The sequence below is a fragment of the Pseudophryne corroboree genome, chromosome 6, assembly GCF_028390025.1.
Source record: "Pseudophryne corroboree isolate aPseCor3 chromosome 6, aPseCor3.hap2, whole genome shotgun sequence".
NCBI lineage: Eukaryota > Metazoa > Chordata > Amphibia > Anura > Myobatrachidae > Pseudophryne > Pseudophryne corroboree.
The window spans coordinates 334,471,580-334,486,316 of record NC_086449.1 but is presented as its reverse complement, the minus strand read 5'-3'; positions in this window follow the sequence as shown (position 1 = coordinate 334,486,316).

Here is a 14,737-nt window from a genome sequence, read left to right as displayed (position 1 = left end):
GTGCTCTATTTGCATTACGATCGCCCCTCCGCAAAATCATATACCCCCGCCTGCAACAAGAAGACTCCGCCGCGGCTCAGTTTTGATCGCATCCCAATCCCCCCCCCCCCCTCCCCCCTGCTGGAAGAGGAGGACTCCGCCGCGGCCGGGTCTGAACGTCATCACGCCGCCGGGATTCTAGGAGGGAGAAGTGTGAGGATGCTCTTGCGGCTTGCTATTCTCCTCACCCGCGCCAGCCACATTTTGCACACTGCCGCCGCCCTCGTCCTCCGCTGCTCATCTTAGGTACTCTTACCCTGCTTCCCTGTGTCCCTCTCCCTGTCACTGTCCCTGCTGCCAATCTCCCTGGCCCTGAGTTGTGGATCATACTGTGTGGCATATGTGAATTTTGTCTAAATCTACTGTATGTTGTATAATGTGAATTTTGGCTCATTCAGTGTGCTATAATGTGATTTTGGCTCATTCTGTGTGCTATCATGTGATTTTGGCTCATTCTGTGTGCTATCATGTGATTTTGGCTCATTCTGTGTGCTATCATGTGATTTTGGCTCATTCTGTGTGCTATCATGTGATTTTGGCTCATTCTGTGTGCTATCATGTGATTTTCGGCTCATTCTGTGTGCTATCATGTGATTTTGGCTCATTCTGTGTGCTATCATGTGATTTTGGCTCATTCTGTGTGCTATCATGTGATTTTGGCTCATTCTGTGTGCTATCATGTGATTTTGGCTCATTCTGTGTGCTATCATGTGATTTTCGGCTCATTCTGTGTGCTATCATGTGATTTTCGGCTCATACTGTGTGCTATAATGTGATTTTGGCTCATTCTGTGTGCTATCATGTGATTTTGGCTCATTCTGTGTGCTATCATGTGATTTTGGCTCATTCTGTGTGCTATAATGTGAATTTCTGCTCATACCGTGTGCTATAATGTGAATTTCGGCTCATTCTGTGTGCTATCATGTGATTTTGGCTCATTCTGTGTGCTATAATGTGAATTTCTGCTCATTCTGTGTGCTATAATGTGAATTTCTGCTCATTCTGTGTGCTATAATGTGAATTTCTGCTCATTCTGTGTGCTATCATGTGATTTTGGCTCATTCTGTGTGCTATCATGTGATTTTCGGCTCATTCTGTGTGCTATCATGTGATTTTCGGCTCATTCTGTGTGCTATAATGTGATTTTCGGCTCATACTGTGTGCTATAATGTGAATTTCGGCTCATTCTGTGTGCTATCATGTGATTTTGGCTCATTCTGTGTGCTATAATGTGAATTTCTGCTCATACCGTGTGCTATAATGTGAATTTCGGCTCATTCTGTGTGCTATCATGTGATTTTGGCTCATTCTGTGTGCTATCATGTGATTTTGGCTCATTCTGTGTGCTATCATGTGATTTTGGCTCATTCTGTGTGCTATAATGTGAATTTCTGCTCATACCGTGTGCTATAATGTGAATTTCGGCTCATTCTGTGTGCTATCATGTGATTTTGGCTCATTCTGTGTGCTATAATGTGAATTTCTGCTCATTCTGTGTGCTATAATGTGAATTTCTGCTCATTCTGTGTGCTATAATGTGAATTTCTGCTCATTCTGTGTGCTATCATGTGATTTTGGCTCATTCTGTGTGCTATCATGTGATTTTCGGCTCATTCTGTGTGCTATCATGTGATTTTCGGCTCATTCTGTGTGCTATAATGTGATTTTCGGCTCATACTGTGTGCTATAATGTGAATTTCGGCTCATTCTGTGTGCTATCATGTGATTTTGGCTCATTCTGTGTGCTATAATGTGAATTTCTGCTCATACCGTGTGCTATAATGTGAATTTCGGCTCATTCTGTGTGCTATCATGTGATTTTGGCTCATTCTGTGTGCTATCATGTGATTTTGGCTCATTCTGTGTGCTATCATGTGATTTTGGCTCATTCTGTGTGCTATAATGTGAATTTCTGCTCATACCGTGTGCTATAATGTGAATTTCGGCTCATTCTGTGTGCTATCATGTGATTTTGGCTCATTCTGTGTGCTATCATGTGATTTTGGCTCATTCTGTGTGCTATCATGTGATTTTGGCTCATTCTGTGTGCTATCATGTGATTTTGGCTCATTCTGTGTGCTATCATGTGATTTTGGCTCATTCTGTGTGCTAAAATGTGAATTTCTGCTCATTCTGTGTGCTATAATGTGAATTTCTGCTCATTCTGTGTGCTATAATGTGAATTTCTGCTCATTCTGTGTGCTATCATGTGATTTTGGCTCATTCTGTGTGCTATCATGTGATTTTCGGCTCATTCTGTGTGCTATCATGTGATTTTCGGCTCATTCTGTGTGCTATAATGTGATTTTCGGCTCATACTGTGTGCTATAATGTGAATTTCGGCTCATTCTGTGTGCCATCATGTGATTTTCGGCTAATTCTGTGTGCTATAATGTGAATTTCTGCTCATACCGTGTGCTATAATGTGAATTTCTGCTCATTCTGTGTGCTATCATGTGATTTTGGCTCATTCTGTGTGCTATCATGTGATTTTGGCTCATTCTGTGTGCTATCATGTGATTTTGGCTCATTCTGTGTGCTATCATGTGATTTTGGCTCATTCTGTGTGCCATCATGTGATTTTCGGCTCATTCTGTGTGCTATCATGTGATTTTCGGCTCATTCTGTGTGCTATCATGTGATTTTGGCTTATACTGTGTGCTATCATGTGATTTTGGCTCATTCTGTGTGCTATAATGTGAATTTCGGCTCATACCGTGTGCTATCATGTGATTTTCGGCTCATACCGTGTGCTATCATGTGATTTTGGCTCATACCGTGTGCTATCATGTGATTTTCGGCTCGTACTGTGTGGTATAACGTCACCCGGCTCCATAGCAGTGCATGCTAATATGGACGAGATTGTCCATATTGGCCTGCATGCATAAGTGACCCAGCACCAATGATGAACGAGTGCGGGGCCGCACATCGTTCATCGCTGGTGCCTACGTACGAGAACGTTCATATCGTGCAGTTATATCGCCTAATGTGTAGGGCCCATTAGCTGTTTATGGACCTAATTCTGGTCGCATTTCATTTTAGCAATAATCGCAATAGAGTGATTTTTGCAAAAATATGCCACGGTAACAGTGTGCATGCAATCAAAGCGCGTTTGCATCCCTGAAGGATGCGACTGCACTTTCATTGACAGCGGCGGGCAGTGCCGTAACTATGTGTGTGTCAGGTGTGCCTGGCACACAGCGCAGTCGCCCTGAGGGCGCAACGGCCCCGATTCCCTAAAGTCAGCAGCTTGTAATGAGTCAAGTTGACTCATTACAAGCCGCCTGTGCCTGAGGAGGAGAGGAGCAGCAGCGGGAGCAGCGGAGAAGGAAGAGGAGGGAGGGAGTGGAGGGAAGGAGCCGCAGCAGCGCTATGTAATTGGTGGCAGCGCTGCTGCAGCTGTCCCTCTCATTCCACATAGGCTGGCTGCCGCTGCTGTGAATGTTGGGATGCGCTTCCCTCATCCCAGCATGCACAGCAGTGGCGGCCAGCCAATGCGGAAGGATAGGGACAGCTGCAGCGGCACCGCCAGCAATTACAGTGCACTGCTGCGGCTCCCTCCCTCCTCCCCCTCCCTCCTCTTCCTTCTCCCCTGCACCCGGAGCTGCCAGCAACGAGGAGCCTGACTGAGCCAGCGGAGAAATGGTAAGTATAATCTATTCTGTCTGCCGTAATGTGTAAAAAGGGGGATGCTGTCTGCCGTAATGTGTAAAAAGGGGGACGCTGTCTGCCGTAATGTGTAAAAAGGGGCTCTACCTGGTGTAGTGGCGCTACTGTGCGGCGTAATTTGAATAATGGAGACTACTGTGCCATGTAATATGAATCGTTATTATTTTGTGGCCACACCCCTTCCCATGAAGCCACGCCCCTATATTTTTTGCGCGCGCCTACGGCGCGCCCTGTCACTGTTTTGCGTGCAGGTTGGCACCAATGCCCTATTTTGCACACAGCACTAAAATGTCTAATTACGCCACTGGCGGCGGGCATTGGGGGCAGGCGTAGCTGCAAAAGGGGGTCAGAGCTTTTTTGGGGCGGCTACGTGACATCACACGCGCCCACTACAACACAAAAATTGGCGGTTCATCGCCTGAATACGCAGCCTAGCTACGTCTGCAGGGGGTCATCCTTAGTTTCTGCTTCAGCGATGGGATCTCAATTATTTTGCGATCGCATCGCTGGATGCCAATTAGCATGCTGGACAGCCCCCAGCATGCTGCAGAAACGATTGCAGATACTACTTTTTAGCAGAATATGCAAACCAACCTGATTAGGGTCCTATGTCACTACTATTGCCATCGCATTCAGTGATATACAGGAATTATGATTTACAAGTAAAACTAGTACAAAAACATTACTAAGGATGTGTGTGGTGTGATATGGGAGGAGGTCCATGGGGGGGTGACACCATGAGTTACCACACCGGGTGACACCAACCCTAGTGACGCCTCTGAACACACCCCACCCAAATCTAACTCTCTCTGCACATGTTATATCTGCCTCCCCTGCAGTGCACATGGGCCCTCATTCCGAGTTGTTCGCTCGCTAGCTGCTTTTAGCAGCATTGCACACGCTAAGCCGCCGCCTACTGGGAGTGAATCTTAGCTTAGCTGAATTGCGAACGAAAGATTCTCAAAATTGCGAATAGAAATTTCTAAGCAGTTTCTGAGTAGCGCGACACTTACTCTGCCACTGCGATCAGTTCAGTCAGTTTCGTTCCTGGTTTGACGTCACAAACACACCCAGCGTTCGCCCAGACACTCCCCCGTTTCTCCAGCCACTCCTGCGTTTTTCCCAGAAACGGCAGCGTTTTTTCACACACACCCATAAAACGGCCAGTTTCCGCCCAGAAACACCCACTTCCTGTCAATCACACTCCGATCACCAGAACGAAGAAAAAACCTCGTAATGCCGGGAGTAAAATACCAAACTTCTTAGCAAATTTACTTGACGCAGCCGCAGTGCGAACATTGCGCATGCGTAGTTTGCGGAAAATCGCTGCGATGCGATGAAAAATAACGAGCGAACAACTCGGAATGAGGGCCATGGTTTTGGCCAACTGCTAAAAAATTTCCTGCTGCGATCAACTTGGAATTACCCCCATTATGAGAAAAACGTAGACAAATCTGGCACGTGCAGATACTGTGGTAGTGATAAAAACCAGTGGGAATACATGGACTCTAAGGTGTCACCTAGAAAGTAAACATCCCCACGTGCTGCAGACTCCTGTTCCTGGTTCTAGTGCAGGCAAAAGAAGTAGACTTGTAATGAGCAGCAGCAGCGCAGCCGCAGATGGGTCTACTACTAGCACTGCTACTGAACAAAATCCCATACAAATAATAGAATAAGATGAAGAAGATACTTTTGCTTCAAATACGGATATAGAACAGCAGCTAGACCCAGAGCCTGGACAGTCAACTTCACAGGCCCCACAATTACAACAACAGCCTCATGTAAAGCAGCACACAATAATGCAAGCTTTTAAAAAAGTTCAATCATTGCATGAGGGCGGAAGTCTGAGCAATAAAATAACACAGGCAATTGTTTATATGATATATAAGGACAGTCTCCCATTTTACATAGTGGAGCATATTGGATTGAAACGTTTAATGAAAATTGTGGCTCCCCATTACAAACTGCCGAGTAGACAAACAGTTCGAAGATAAGTCCTTGAAATATGTAACACCATAAGAGAGAAAATGACTGTGAAACTTAAAGGGAAAAAATGCACACTTACTACTGATATCTGGACTGACATCCAAATGCAGAGTTAGCGTATACCCCTTTTACACCGCCTGAAATATCCCAGGATTTTGCAAGGGAGCGCGCAAAATCCCGGGACAGCAGGCGGTGTAAAAGGGTCCTTTTACTAAACCCCGGGTCCACGTTCCTGGGAATCCAACCCGGCTTGTACGCTGGGATGGACTAGGGTAAGACCTGGGTAGGAGGCGGTGTAGATGGGTAAGCAGCACCCATTTACAGCATGGCAAACCTCCCGTACCGCAGTGTCTGGCGGTTGGTCGGGAGACTGGGGGCCACGGCGCACGCAGTCTATGCAGACAGCGGCGCCATGCTGTTTGCCATGCAGTGGCTGGGGACATGGCACATGCTGTCTATGCAGACAGCAATGCCATGTGTGGTGCCTGGAAGCGCCGGAGGCTGGGGGCAGCACAGCAGCTGCCAGATTGCTGGGCTTACCCCGGCGAGACACTCCGGAGCACCGGTCTGCAGTGTTTCCCGGCGCTTGGAGATGAGCTTCCCAACTGTTGTGAAACTACACATCCCAGCATACCATTACGCAGTTTTAGCATTCCCTAATAACAAAACTGGCAGGGCATGCTGGGACTTGTAGTTTCACAACGGCTGGTGAGCCACAGGTTGACCAGGCCTGTCAGAATGCATTTTATATTAATTCTTACAGTATGATTTGTGTTCAAAGAGCCTCTGAACGACATGATGAGTCTACAACTTTGCAAATCCCTCAGGAACTCGCTATGTATTTGGGTAAGACTTCCTTAAAAAAGATTATGAACAAGCTTGTAAGCAGCAAATAATGGTTTACAAATATTATTCTAGGTCCTTCACTGGAGAAATTAGAGGAGAACCCACTTGCATATTGGAGAACATTGGAAAGGACATACCCTAGCATTACTGAGCTCGCAATTGAATACTTAACCACTTTGGCCACATCGGTTCCGTCAGAACGATTTTCCTCCAAAGCAGGAGAAATAAAATAAGATTTTACTTACCGGTAAATCTATTTCTCGTAGTCCGTAGAGGATGCTGGGACTTCGTAAGGACCATGGGGAATAGACGGGCTCCGCAGGAGATAGGGCACTTCAAGAAAGCTTTGGACTCTAGGTGTGCACTGGCTCCTCCCTCTATGCCCCTCCTCCAGATCTCAGTTAGGGAAACTGTGCCCAGAGGAGATGGACAGTACGAGGAAGGATTTTTGTAAATCTAAGGGCGAGATCCATACCAGCCACACCAATCACACCGTATAACTTGTGATAAACTTACCCAGTTAACAGTATGAACAACAACATAGCCACGGTTCCACCGAAAAACTATAACATAACCCTTATGTAAGCAGTAACTATATACAAGTCTTGCAGAAGAAGTCCGCACATGGGACGGGCGCCCAGCATCCTCTACGGACTACGAGAAATAGATTTACCGGTAAGTAAAATCTTATTTTCTCTAACGTCCTTGAGGATGCTGGGACTCCGTAAGGACCATGGGGATTATACCAAAGCTCCCAAACGGGCGGGAGAGTGCGGATGACTCTGCAGCACCGATTGAGCAAACAGGAGGTCCTCCTCAGCCAGGGTATCAAACTTATAGAACTTTGCAAAGGTGTTTGTCCCCAACCAAGTAGCTGCTCGGCACAACTGTAATACCGAGACCCCTCGGGCAGCCGCCCAAGAAGAGCCCACTTTCCTAGTGGAGTGGGCCTTAACCGATTTCGGTAACGGCAATCCTGCCGTAGAATGCGCCTGCTGAATCGTGTTACAGATCCAGCGAGCAATAGTCTGCTTTGAAGCAGGAGCGCCAACCTTGTTGGCCGCATACAGAACGAACAAAGCTTCAGTCTTCCTGATTCTAGCCGTTCTGGTCACATAAATCTTCAAAGCCCTGACTACATCCAGGGACTCGGAATCCTCCAAGTCCCGTGTAGCCACAGGCACGACAATAGGTTGGCTCACATGAAAAGATGAGACCACTTTTGGCAGAAAGTGAGGGCGAGTCCTCAACTCTGCCCTATCCACGTGAAAAACCAAGTATGGGCTTTTATGTGATAAAGCAGCCAATTCGGAAACACGTCTTGCTGAAGCTAACGCCAACAACATGACCACTTTCCACGTGAGGTATTTCAACTCCACAGTTTTGAGAGGTTCAAACCAAGGTGACTTGAGGAAACGTAACACCACGTTAAGATCCCAAGGCGCCACCGGAGGCACAAAGGGAGGCTTAATATGCAGCACTCCCTTCACAAAGGTCAGTACTTCAGGAATAGAGGCCAATTCTCTTTGAAAGAAAATGGATAAGGCCGAAATCTGGACCTTTATGGACCCTAATTTTAGGCCCAAAGTCACTCCTGTTTGAAGGAAGTGAAGTAGACGGCCCAAATGGAACTCCTCCGTAGGAGCAGCTCTGGCCTCACACCAAGAAACATATTTCCGCCATATACGGTGATAATGTTTTAACGTCACGTCTTTCCTAGCCTTGATCAGGGTAGGAATGACTTCCTCCGGAATCCCTTTTTCTGCTAGGATCCGGCGTTCAACCGCCATGCCGTCAAACTCAGCCGCGGTAAGTCTTGGAATAGACAGGGCCCCTGCAGCAGCAGGTCCTGCCTTAGAGGAAGAGGCCACGGATCCCCTGCGAGCAACTCTTGCAGCTCCGGATACCAAGTCCTCCGTGGCCAATCCGGAACAATGAGTATTGTTCTGACCCTGCTTCTTCGTATTATTCTCAACACCTTGGATATGAGAGGAAGAGGAGGAAACACATAGACCGATCTGAACACCCAAGGTGTCACCAGAGCGTCTACCGCTACCGCCTGAGGGTCCCTTGACCTGGCGCAATACCGCTTTAGCTTTTTGTTGAGACGGGATGCCATCATGTCGATTTGAGGCAGTCCCCAACGATCCGTGATCTGTGCGAAGACTTCTTGATGAAGTCCCCACTCTCCCGGATGCAGGTCGTGCCTGCTGAGGAAGTCCGCCTCCCAGTTGTCCACCCCCGGGATGAACACCACTGACAGCGCACTTACATGGCCTTCCGCCCAGCGTAGAATCCTGGTCGCTTCTGCCATGGCCATTCTGCTCCTTGTTCCGCCTTGGCGGTTTATATGAGCCACTGCCGTACATTGTCTGACTGAATCAGAACCGGTTTTCTCCGAAGCAATTCCTCCGCTTGACGCAGGGCGTTGTATATGGCCCTCAACTCCAGGACGTTGATGTGGAGACAAGACTCTAGGCTTGACCAGAGACCTTGGAAATTTCTTCCCAGTGTCACTGCTCCCCAGCCTCGGAGGCTTGCGTCCGTGGTCACCAGGACCCAGTCCTGAATGCTGAACCTGCGACCTTCTAGTAGGTGAGCACTGTCCAGCCACCACAGGAGAGATACCCTGGTCCTGGGAGACAGGGTGATCCTTTGATGCATTTGTAAATGGGACCCGGACCACTTGTCCAAGAGGTCCCATTGAAAAGTCCTCGCATGGAACCTGCCGAAAGGGACGGCCTCGTAGGAAGCCATCATCTTCCCCAGGAGCCGCGTGCAATGATGCACTGAAACCTTTTTTGGTTTTAATAGGTGCCTGACCATGGCTATGAGTTCCTGAACCTTTTCGTTCAGTAGAAAAACCTTTTTCTGGTCTGTGTCTAGAATCAGCCCCAAAAAGGTCATACGCGTTGTAGGGACTAGCTGGGACTTCGGTATATTGAGAATCCAGCCGTGTATCTGCAACGTCTTCATGGACAGAGACACGCTGTCCAGCAACCTCTCCCGAGATCTCGCCTTTATGAGGAGATCGTCCAAGTATGGGATAATTGTGACCCCCTGCCTGCGCAGGAGCACCATCATTTCCGCCATTACCTTGGTGAAAATTCTCAGGGCCGTGGAAAGCCCAAACGGCAACGTCTGAAATTGGTAGTGACAGTCCTGCACTGCAAATCTCAGGAACGCCTGATGCGGGGGGAATATCGGAACATGAAGGTAAGCATCCTTTATGTCCAGGGACACCATCCAATCCCCCCCTCCAGGCTGGCGATGACCGCCCTGAGTGATTCCATTTTGAACTTGAACCTCTTCAAGTACAGGTTCAGAGATTTCAGGTTTAAAATGGGTCTGACCGAACCGTCCGGTTTCGGGACCACAAACAGGGTTGAGTAATATCCCTCTCTTTGCTGGAGATGAGGAACTGTGACAATCACCTGTTGAATATACAATTTTTGGATTGCTGCCAACACTAGCTCCCTCTCTGACGGGGAAGCCGGCAGAGCCGATTTGAAAAATCGGCGAGGAGGCAAGTCTTCGAATTCCAGCCTGTATCCCTGAGAAACAATCTCTAATGCCCAGGGATCCACCTGCGAGTGAACCCAGAAGTGGCTGAAAAACCGAAGATGAGCCCCCACCAGATCTGCCTCCCCTCGGAAAGCCCCAGCGTCATGCGGTGGACTTTGCAGACGCAGGGGAGGACTTCGGCTCTTGGGAACTAGCTGTGTGCAGCTTTTTTCCCCTGCCTTTCCCTCTGGCAACAAAGGATGATCCACGTACCTTCTTGTTTTTATTGGAACGAAAGGACTGCATTTGATAATGAGGTGCCTTTTTTGTATGCTGCGGGGGGACATAAGGTAAGAAATTTGACTTACTAGCCGTAGCCGTAGAGACAAGATCCGAGAGGCCGTCTCCAAACAACTCCACCCCTTTGTAAGGCAAGGACTCCATATGCCGCTTTGAATCGGCATCTCCCGTCCACTGTCGGGTCCACAAGAGCCGCCTAGCAGAAATAGACATAGCATTTATTCTGGAGCTTAATAAACAAATGTCTCTCTGAGCATCCCTCATATACAAGGCAGCATCTCTGATATGTTCTATGGTCATTTGAATGGCGTCCCTATCTAAGGTGTTAATTTCCGTAGATAAGGAATCTGCCCATGCCACAACCGCACTACAAACCCAGGCCGACGCCATAGCTGGTCGAGCAATAGTACCGGAATGATTGTAAATGTGCTTTAAGGTAATTTCCTGCCTGCGATCAGCAGGTTCCTTGAGGGAAGCCGTATCCTGAGAAGGCAGTGCCACCTTTTTGGACAAACGTGTCAGCGCCTTGTCAACTTTCGGCGAAGATTCCCAGCGTATCCTATAAGTTTGTGGAAAAGGATACGCCATGAGAATCCTTTTGGGAACTTGTGGTCTCCTATCCGGAGATTCCCAAGCCTTTTCGCACAAGTCACTTAATTCAAATGAGGATGGAAAAGTGACTTCAGGCTTTTTCCCTTTATACATGTGTACCCTCGTGTCAGGGACAGGGGGTTCCTCAGTAATATGCAAAACCTCTTTAATGGCAATAATCATGTACCGTATACCCTTAGCCACCTTCGGCTGTAATTTTGCATCTTCATAGTCGACACTAGAGTCAGTATCTGTGTCGGTATCTGTGTCATCGATCTGGGATATGGTGCGCTTCTGAGACCCCGAAGGACCTGGCGCCCCAGGGACAGGCATAGACTGGCTACCTGACTGATCCCTAGCTTCTGCCTTGTCTAATCTTTTATGCAATAGATTTACATTTGCATTCAAGACATTCAGCATATCCACCCATTCCGGTGTGGGCGTTGCCGACGGCGACCTGACATTCAAGCACTCCCCCTCCACATTAAGCGAGCCTTCCTCGTCAAACATGTCGACACACGCGTACCGACACACTTCACACACACACTCAGGGAACCCCTTTCCTGAAGACAGTATCCCTGTCAAGGCCCTTTGGAGAGACAGAGAGAGAGTATGCCAGCACACACCCCAGCGCAATAACCCTGGAGACCAACACAAAATGTTTTTCCCCAGCAGCGCTGTATAATATGTAAACCGCCAATTATGTGCCCCCCCCCCTCTCTCTTTTAAGCACCCTTTCACCGTGTGTAAGCAAGGGATAGTCTGGGCAGCTTCCTCTCAGCAGTGCTGTGGAGAGAAAATTGCGCTGGTGAGTGCTGAGGGAGAAGCCCCGCCCCCTCGGCGGCGGGCTTCTGTCCCGCTCAAACTTAGTAAAATATGGCGGGGGCTCTTTTATATACATGTACAGAGCCCACCTGTACATGTATATAGTCTTTTTGCCATGCAGAGGTTTATATTGCTGCCCAGGGCGCCCCCCCCTGCACCCTGCACCCTTACAGTGATTGGAGTATGTGAGGTGTATGGGAGCAATGACGCACAGCTGCAGTGCTGTGCGTTACCTCAGTGAAGCTGAAGGCTTCTGCCGCCTGACTTCTGTCTTCTGTACTTCTAGCTCTGTGAGGAGAACGGCGGCGCGGCTCCGGGGGTGGACGCCCAGTAAGAACCTGCGTTCACCCCCTCTGGAGCTAATGGTGTCCAGTAGCCGAGGAAGCAGAGCCTATCTTTGACAAGAAGGTCTGCTCCTCTCTCCTCAGTCCCTCGATGCAGGGAGCCTGTTGCCAGCAGTGCTCCCTGTGAAAAAGTAGTAAAAGGTAGAAAAAAAAAATCCAAACAAAAATGCTTCTAGGCAGAGAACTCTGGAGAGCTCTCTGCAGTGCACCCATCTTGCTCTGGGCACAGTGTAAAACTGAGGTCTGGAGGAGGGGCATAGAGGGAGGAGCCAGTGCACACCCAGAGTCCAAAGCTTTCTTAAAGTGCCCTATCTCCTGCGGAGCCCGTCTATTCCCCATGGTCCTTACGGAGTCCCAGCATCCTCAAGGACGTTAGAGAAAGAGTAAATTAAGAAACAGAGTAGAGGGATTATTCTTACAGGGTGCTAACGATCGTCTTTGGGGATATTCTAATTAAAGTAGCACTCCTGTTGATGTTAAACAAGTTTTTGTCAAAAACCGATAGCATACAAGGAACTATAATTTAATTCTCTTTCCCTCAAGCCACGATTTTGGTCACTGCCCCGCCACATCAATGCCACCACCGCCTGCCCCTCCCGCCCTTTTTTTTGCACTTTGCTAATTGACTTTGTTTGGTGTACTTTGTTTTTGAAATATAACTTAGTTTACTCTCCCAATGGTGCCAAAGTTTTGGTACCTGCCCCCCACACCACCTCCACCCTCCTTTTATTGCACTTTGATTTGGATGTTATTAATAAAGGCCCTCATTCCGAGTTGTTCGCTCGCAAGGCGAATGTAGCAGAGTTACACACGCTAAGCCGCCGCCTACTGGGAGTGAATCTTAGCTTCTTAAAATTGCGACCGATGTATTCGCAATATTGCGATTACTAACTACTTAGCAGTTTCAGAGTAGCTCCAGACTTACTCTGCCTGTGCGATCATTTCAGTGCTTGTCGTTCCTGGTTGACGTCACAAACACACCCAGCGTTCGCCCAGGCACTCCCACCGTTTCCCCGGCCACTCCTGCGTTTTTTCCGGAAACGGTAGCGTTTTCAGCCACACGCCCCTGAAACGCCGTGTTTCCGCCCAGTAACACCCATTTCCTGTCAATCACATTACGTTCGCCGGAGCGAAGAAAAAGCCGTGAGTAAAAATACTTTCTTCATAGTAAAGTTACTTGGCGCAGTCGCAGTGCGAACATTGCGCATGCGTACTAAGCGGATTTTCACTGCGATGCGATGAAAAATACCGAGCGAACAACTCGGAATGAGGGCCAATGTTGTTAAACAAGTTTGAAACATCTAATGATTTCTGTTTTCTTTCTACAAACAGAAATGTTAGAAAATACTTTGTTACTTATATCATGCTTTATGAAATATTTCCTCAATATAACTGGTGACACACTTATAAGTGGTAACAATTTTTTTAATGGTAACACACAAATAGATTGTATTGCAACAGTTGAACTACAATCAATGTGCTACTAATGCTTCATTTGTCTTGCACATACATCTGTACACCATTTAAAAAGGGCACTGTGCTCTTTCTATCTAATTAGTCAGCTACAAAGGTGATGGCACTTAAAGAGTGTGGAATAGCTATAAAAAAATAAGATTTTACTCACCAGTAAATCTATTTCTCGTAGTCCGTAGTGGATGCTGGGACTCCGTAAGGACCATGGGGAATAGCGGCTCCGCAGGAGACTGGGCACAACTAAAGAAAGCTTTAGGACTACCTGGTGTGCACTGGCTCCTCCCACTAAGACCCTCCTCCAGACCTCAGTTAGGATACTGTGCCCGGAAGAGCTGACACAAATAGGAAGGATTTTGAATCCCGGGTAAGACTCATACCAGCCACACCAATCACACCGTATAACTCGTGATACTGTACCCAGTTAACAGTATGAAATATAACTGAGCCTCTCAACAGATGGCTCAACAATAACCCTTTAGTTAGGCAATAACTATAAACAAGTATTGCAGACAATCCGCACTTGGGATGGGCGCCCAGCATCCACTACGGACTACGAGAAATAGATTTACCGGTGAGTAAAATCTTATTTTCTCTGACGTCCTAAGTGGATGCTGGGACTCCGTAAGGACCATGGGGATTATACCAAAGCTCCCAAAGGGGCGGGAGAGTGCGGATGACTCTGCAGCACCGAATGAGCAAACTCTAGGTCCTCCTCAGCCAGGGTATCAAACTTGTAGACTGTTGCAAAAATGTTTGAACCCGACCAAGTAATAGCTAGGCAAAGTTGTAAAGCCGAGACCCCTCGGGCAGCCGCCCAAGAAGAGCCCACTTTCCTCGTGGAATGGGCTTTTACAGATTTAGGGTGCGGCAGTCCAGCCGCAGCATGTGCAAGTTGAATCGTGCTACAGATCCAGCGAGCAATAGTCTGCTTAGAAGCAGGAGCACCCAGCTTGTTGGGTGCATACAGGATAAATAGCGAGTCAGTTTTCCTGACTCCAGCCGTCCTGGAAACATATACTTTTCAGGGCCCTGACTACGTCCAGTAACTTGGAATCCTCCAAGTCCCAAGTAGCCGCAGGCACCCCAATAGGTTGGTTCACACGAAAAACTGATACCACCTTAGGAAGGAATTGGGAACGAGTCCTCAATTCCGCCTTATC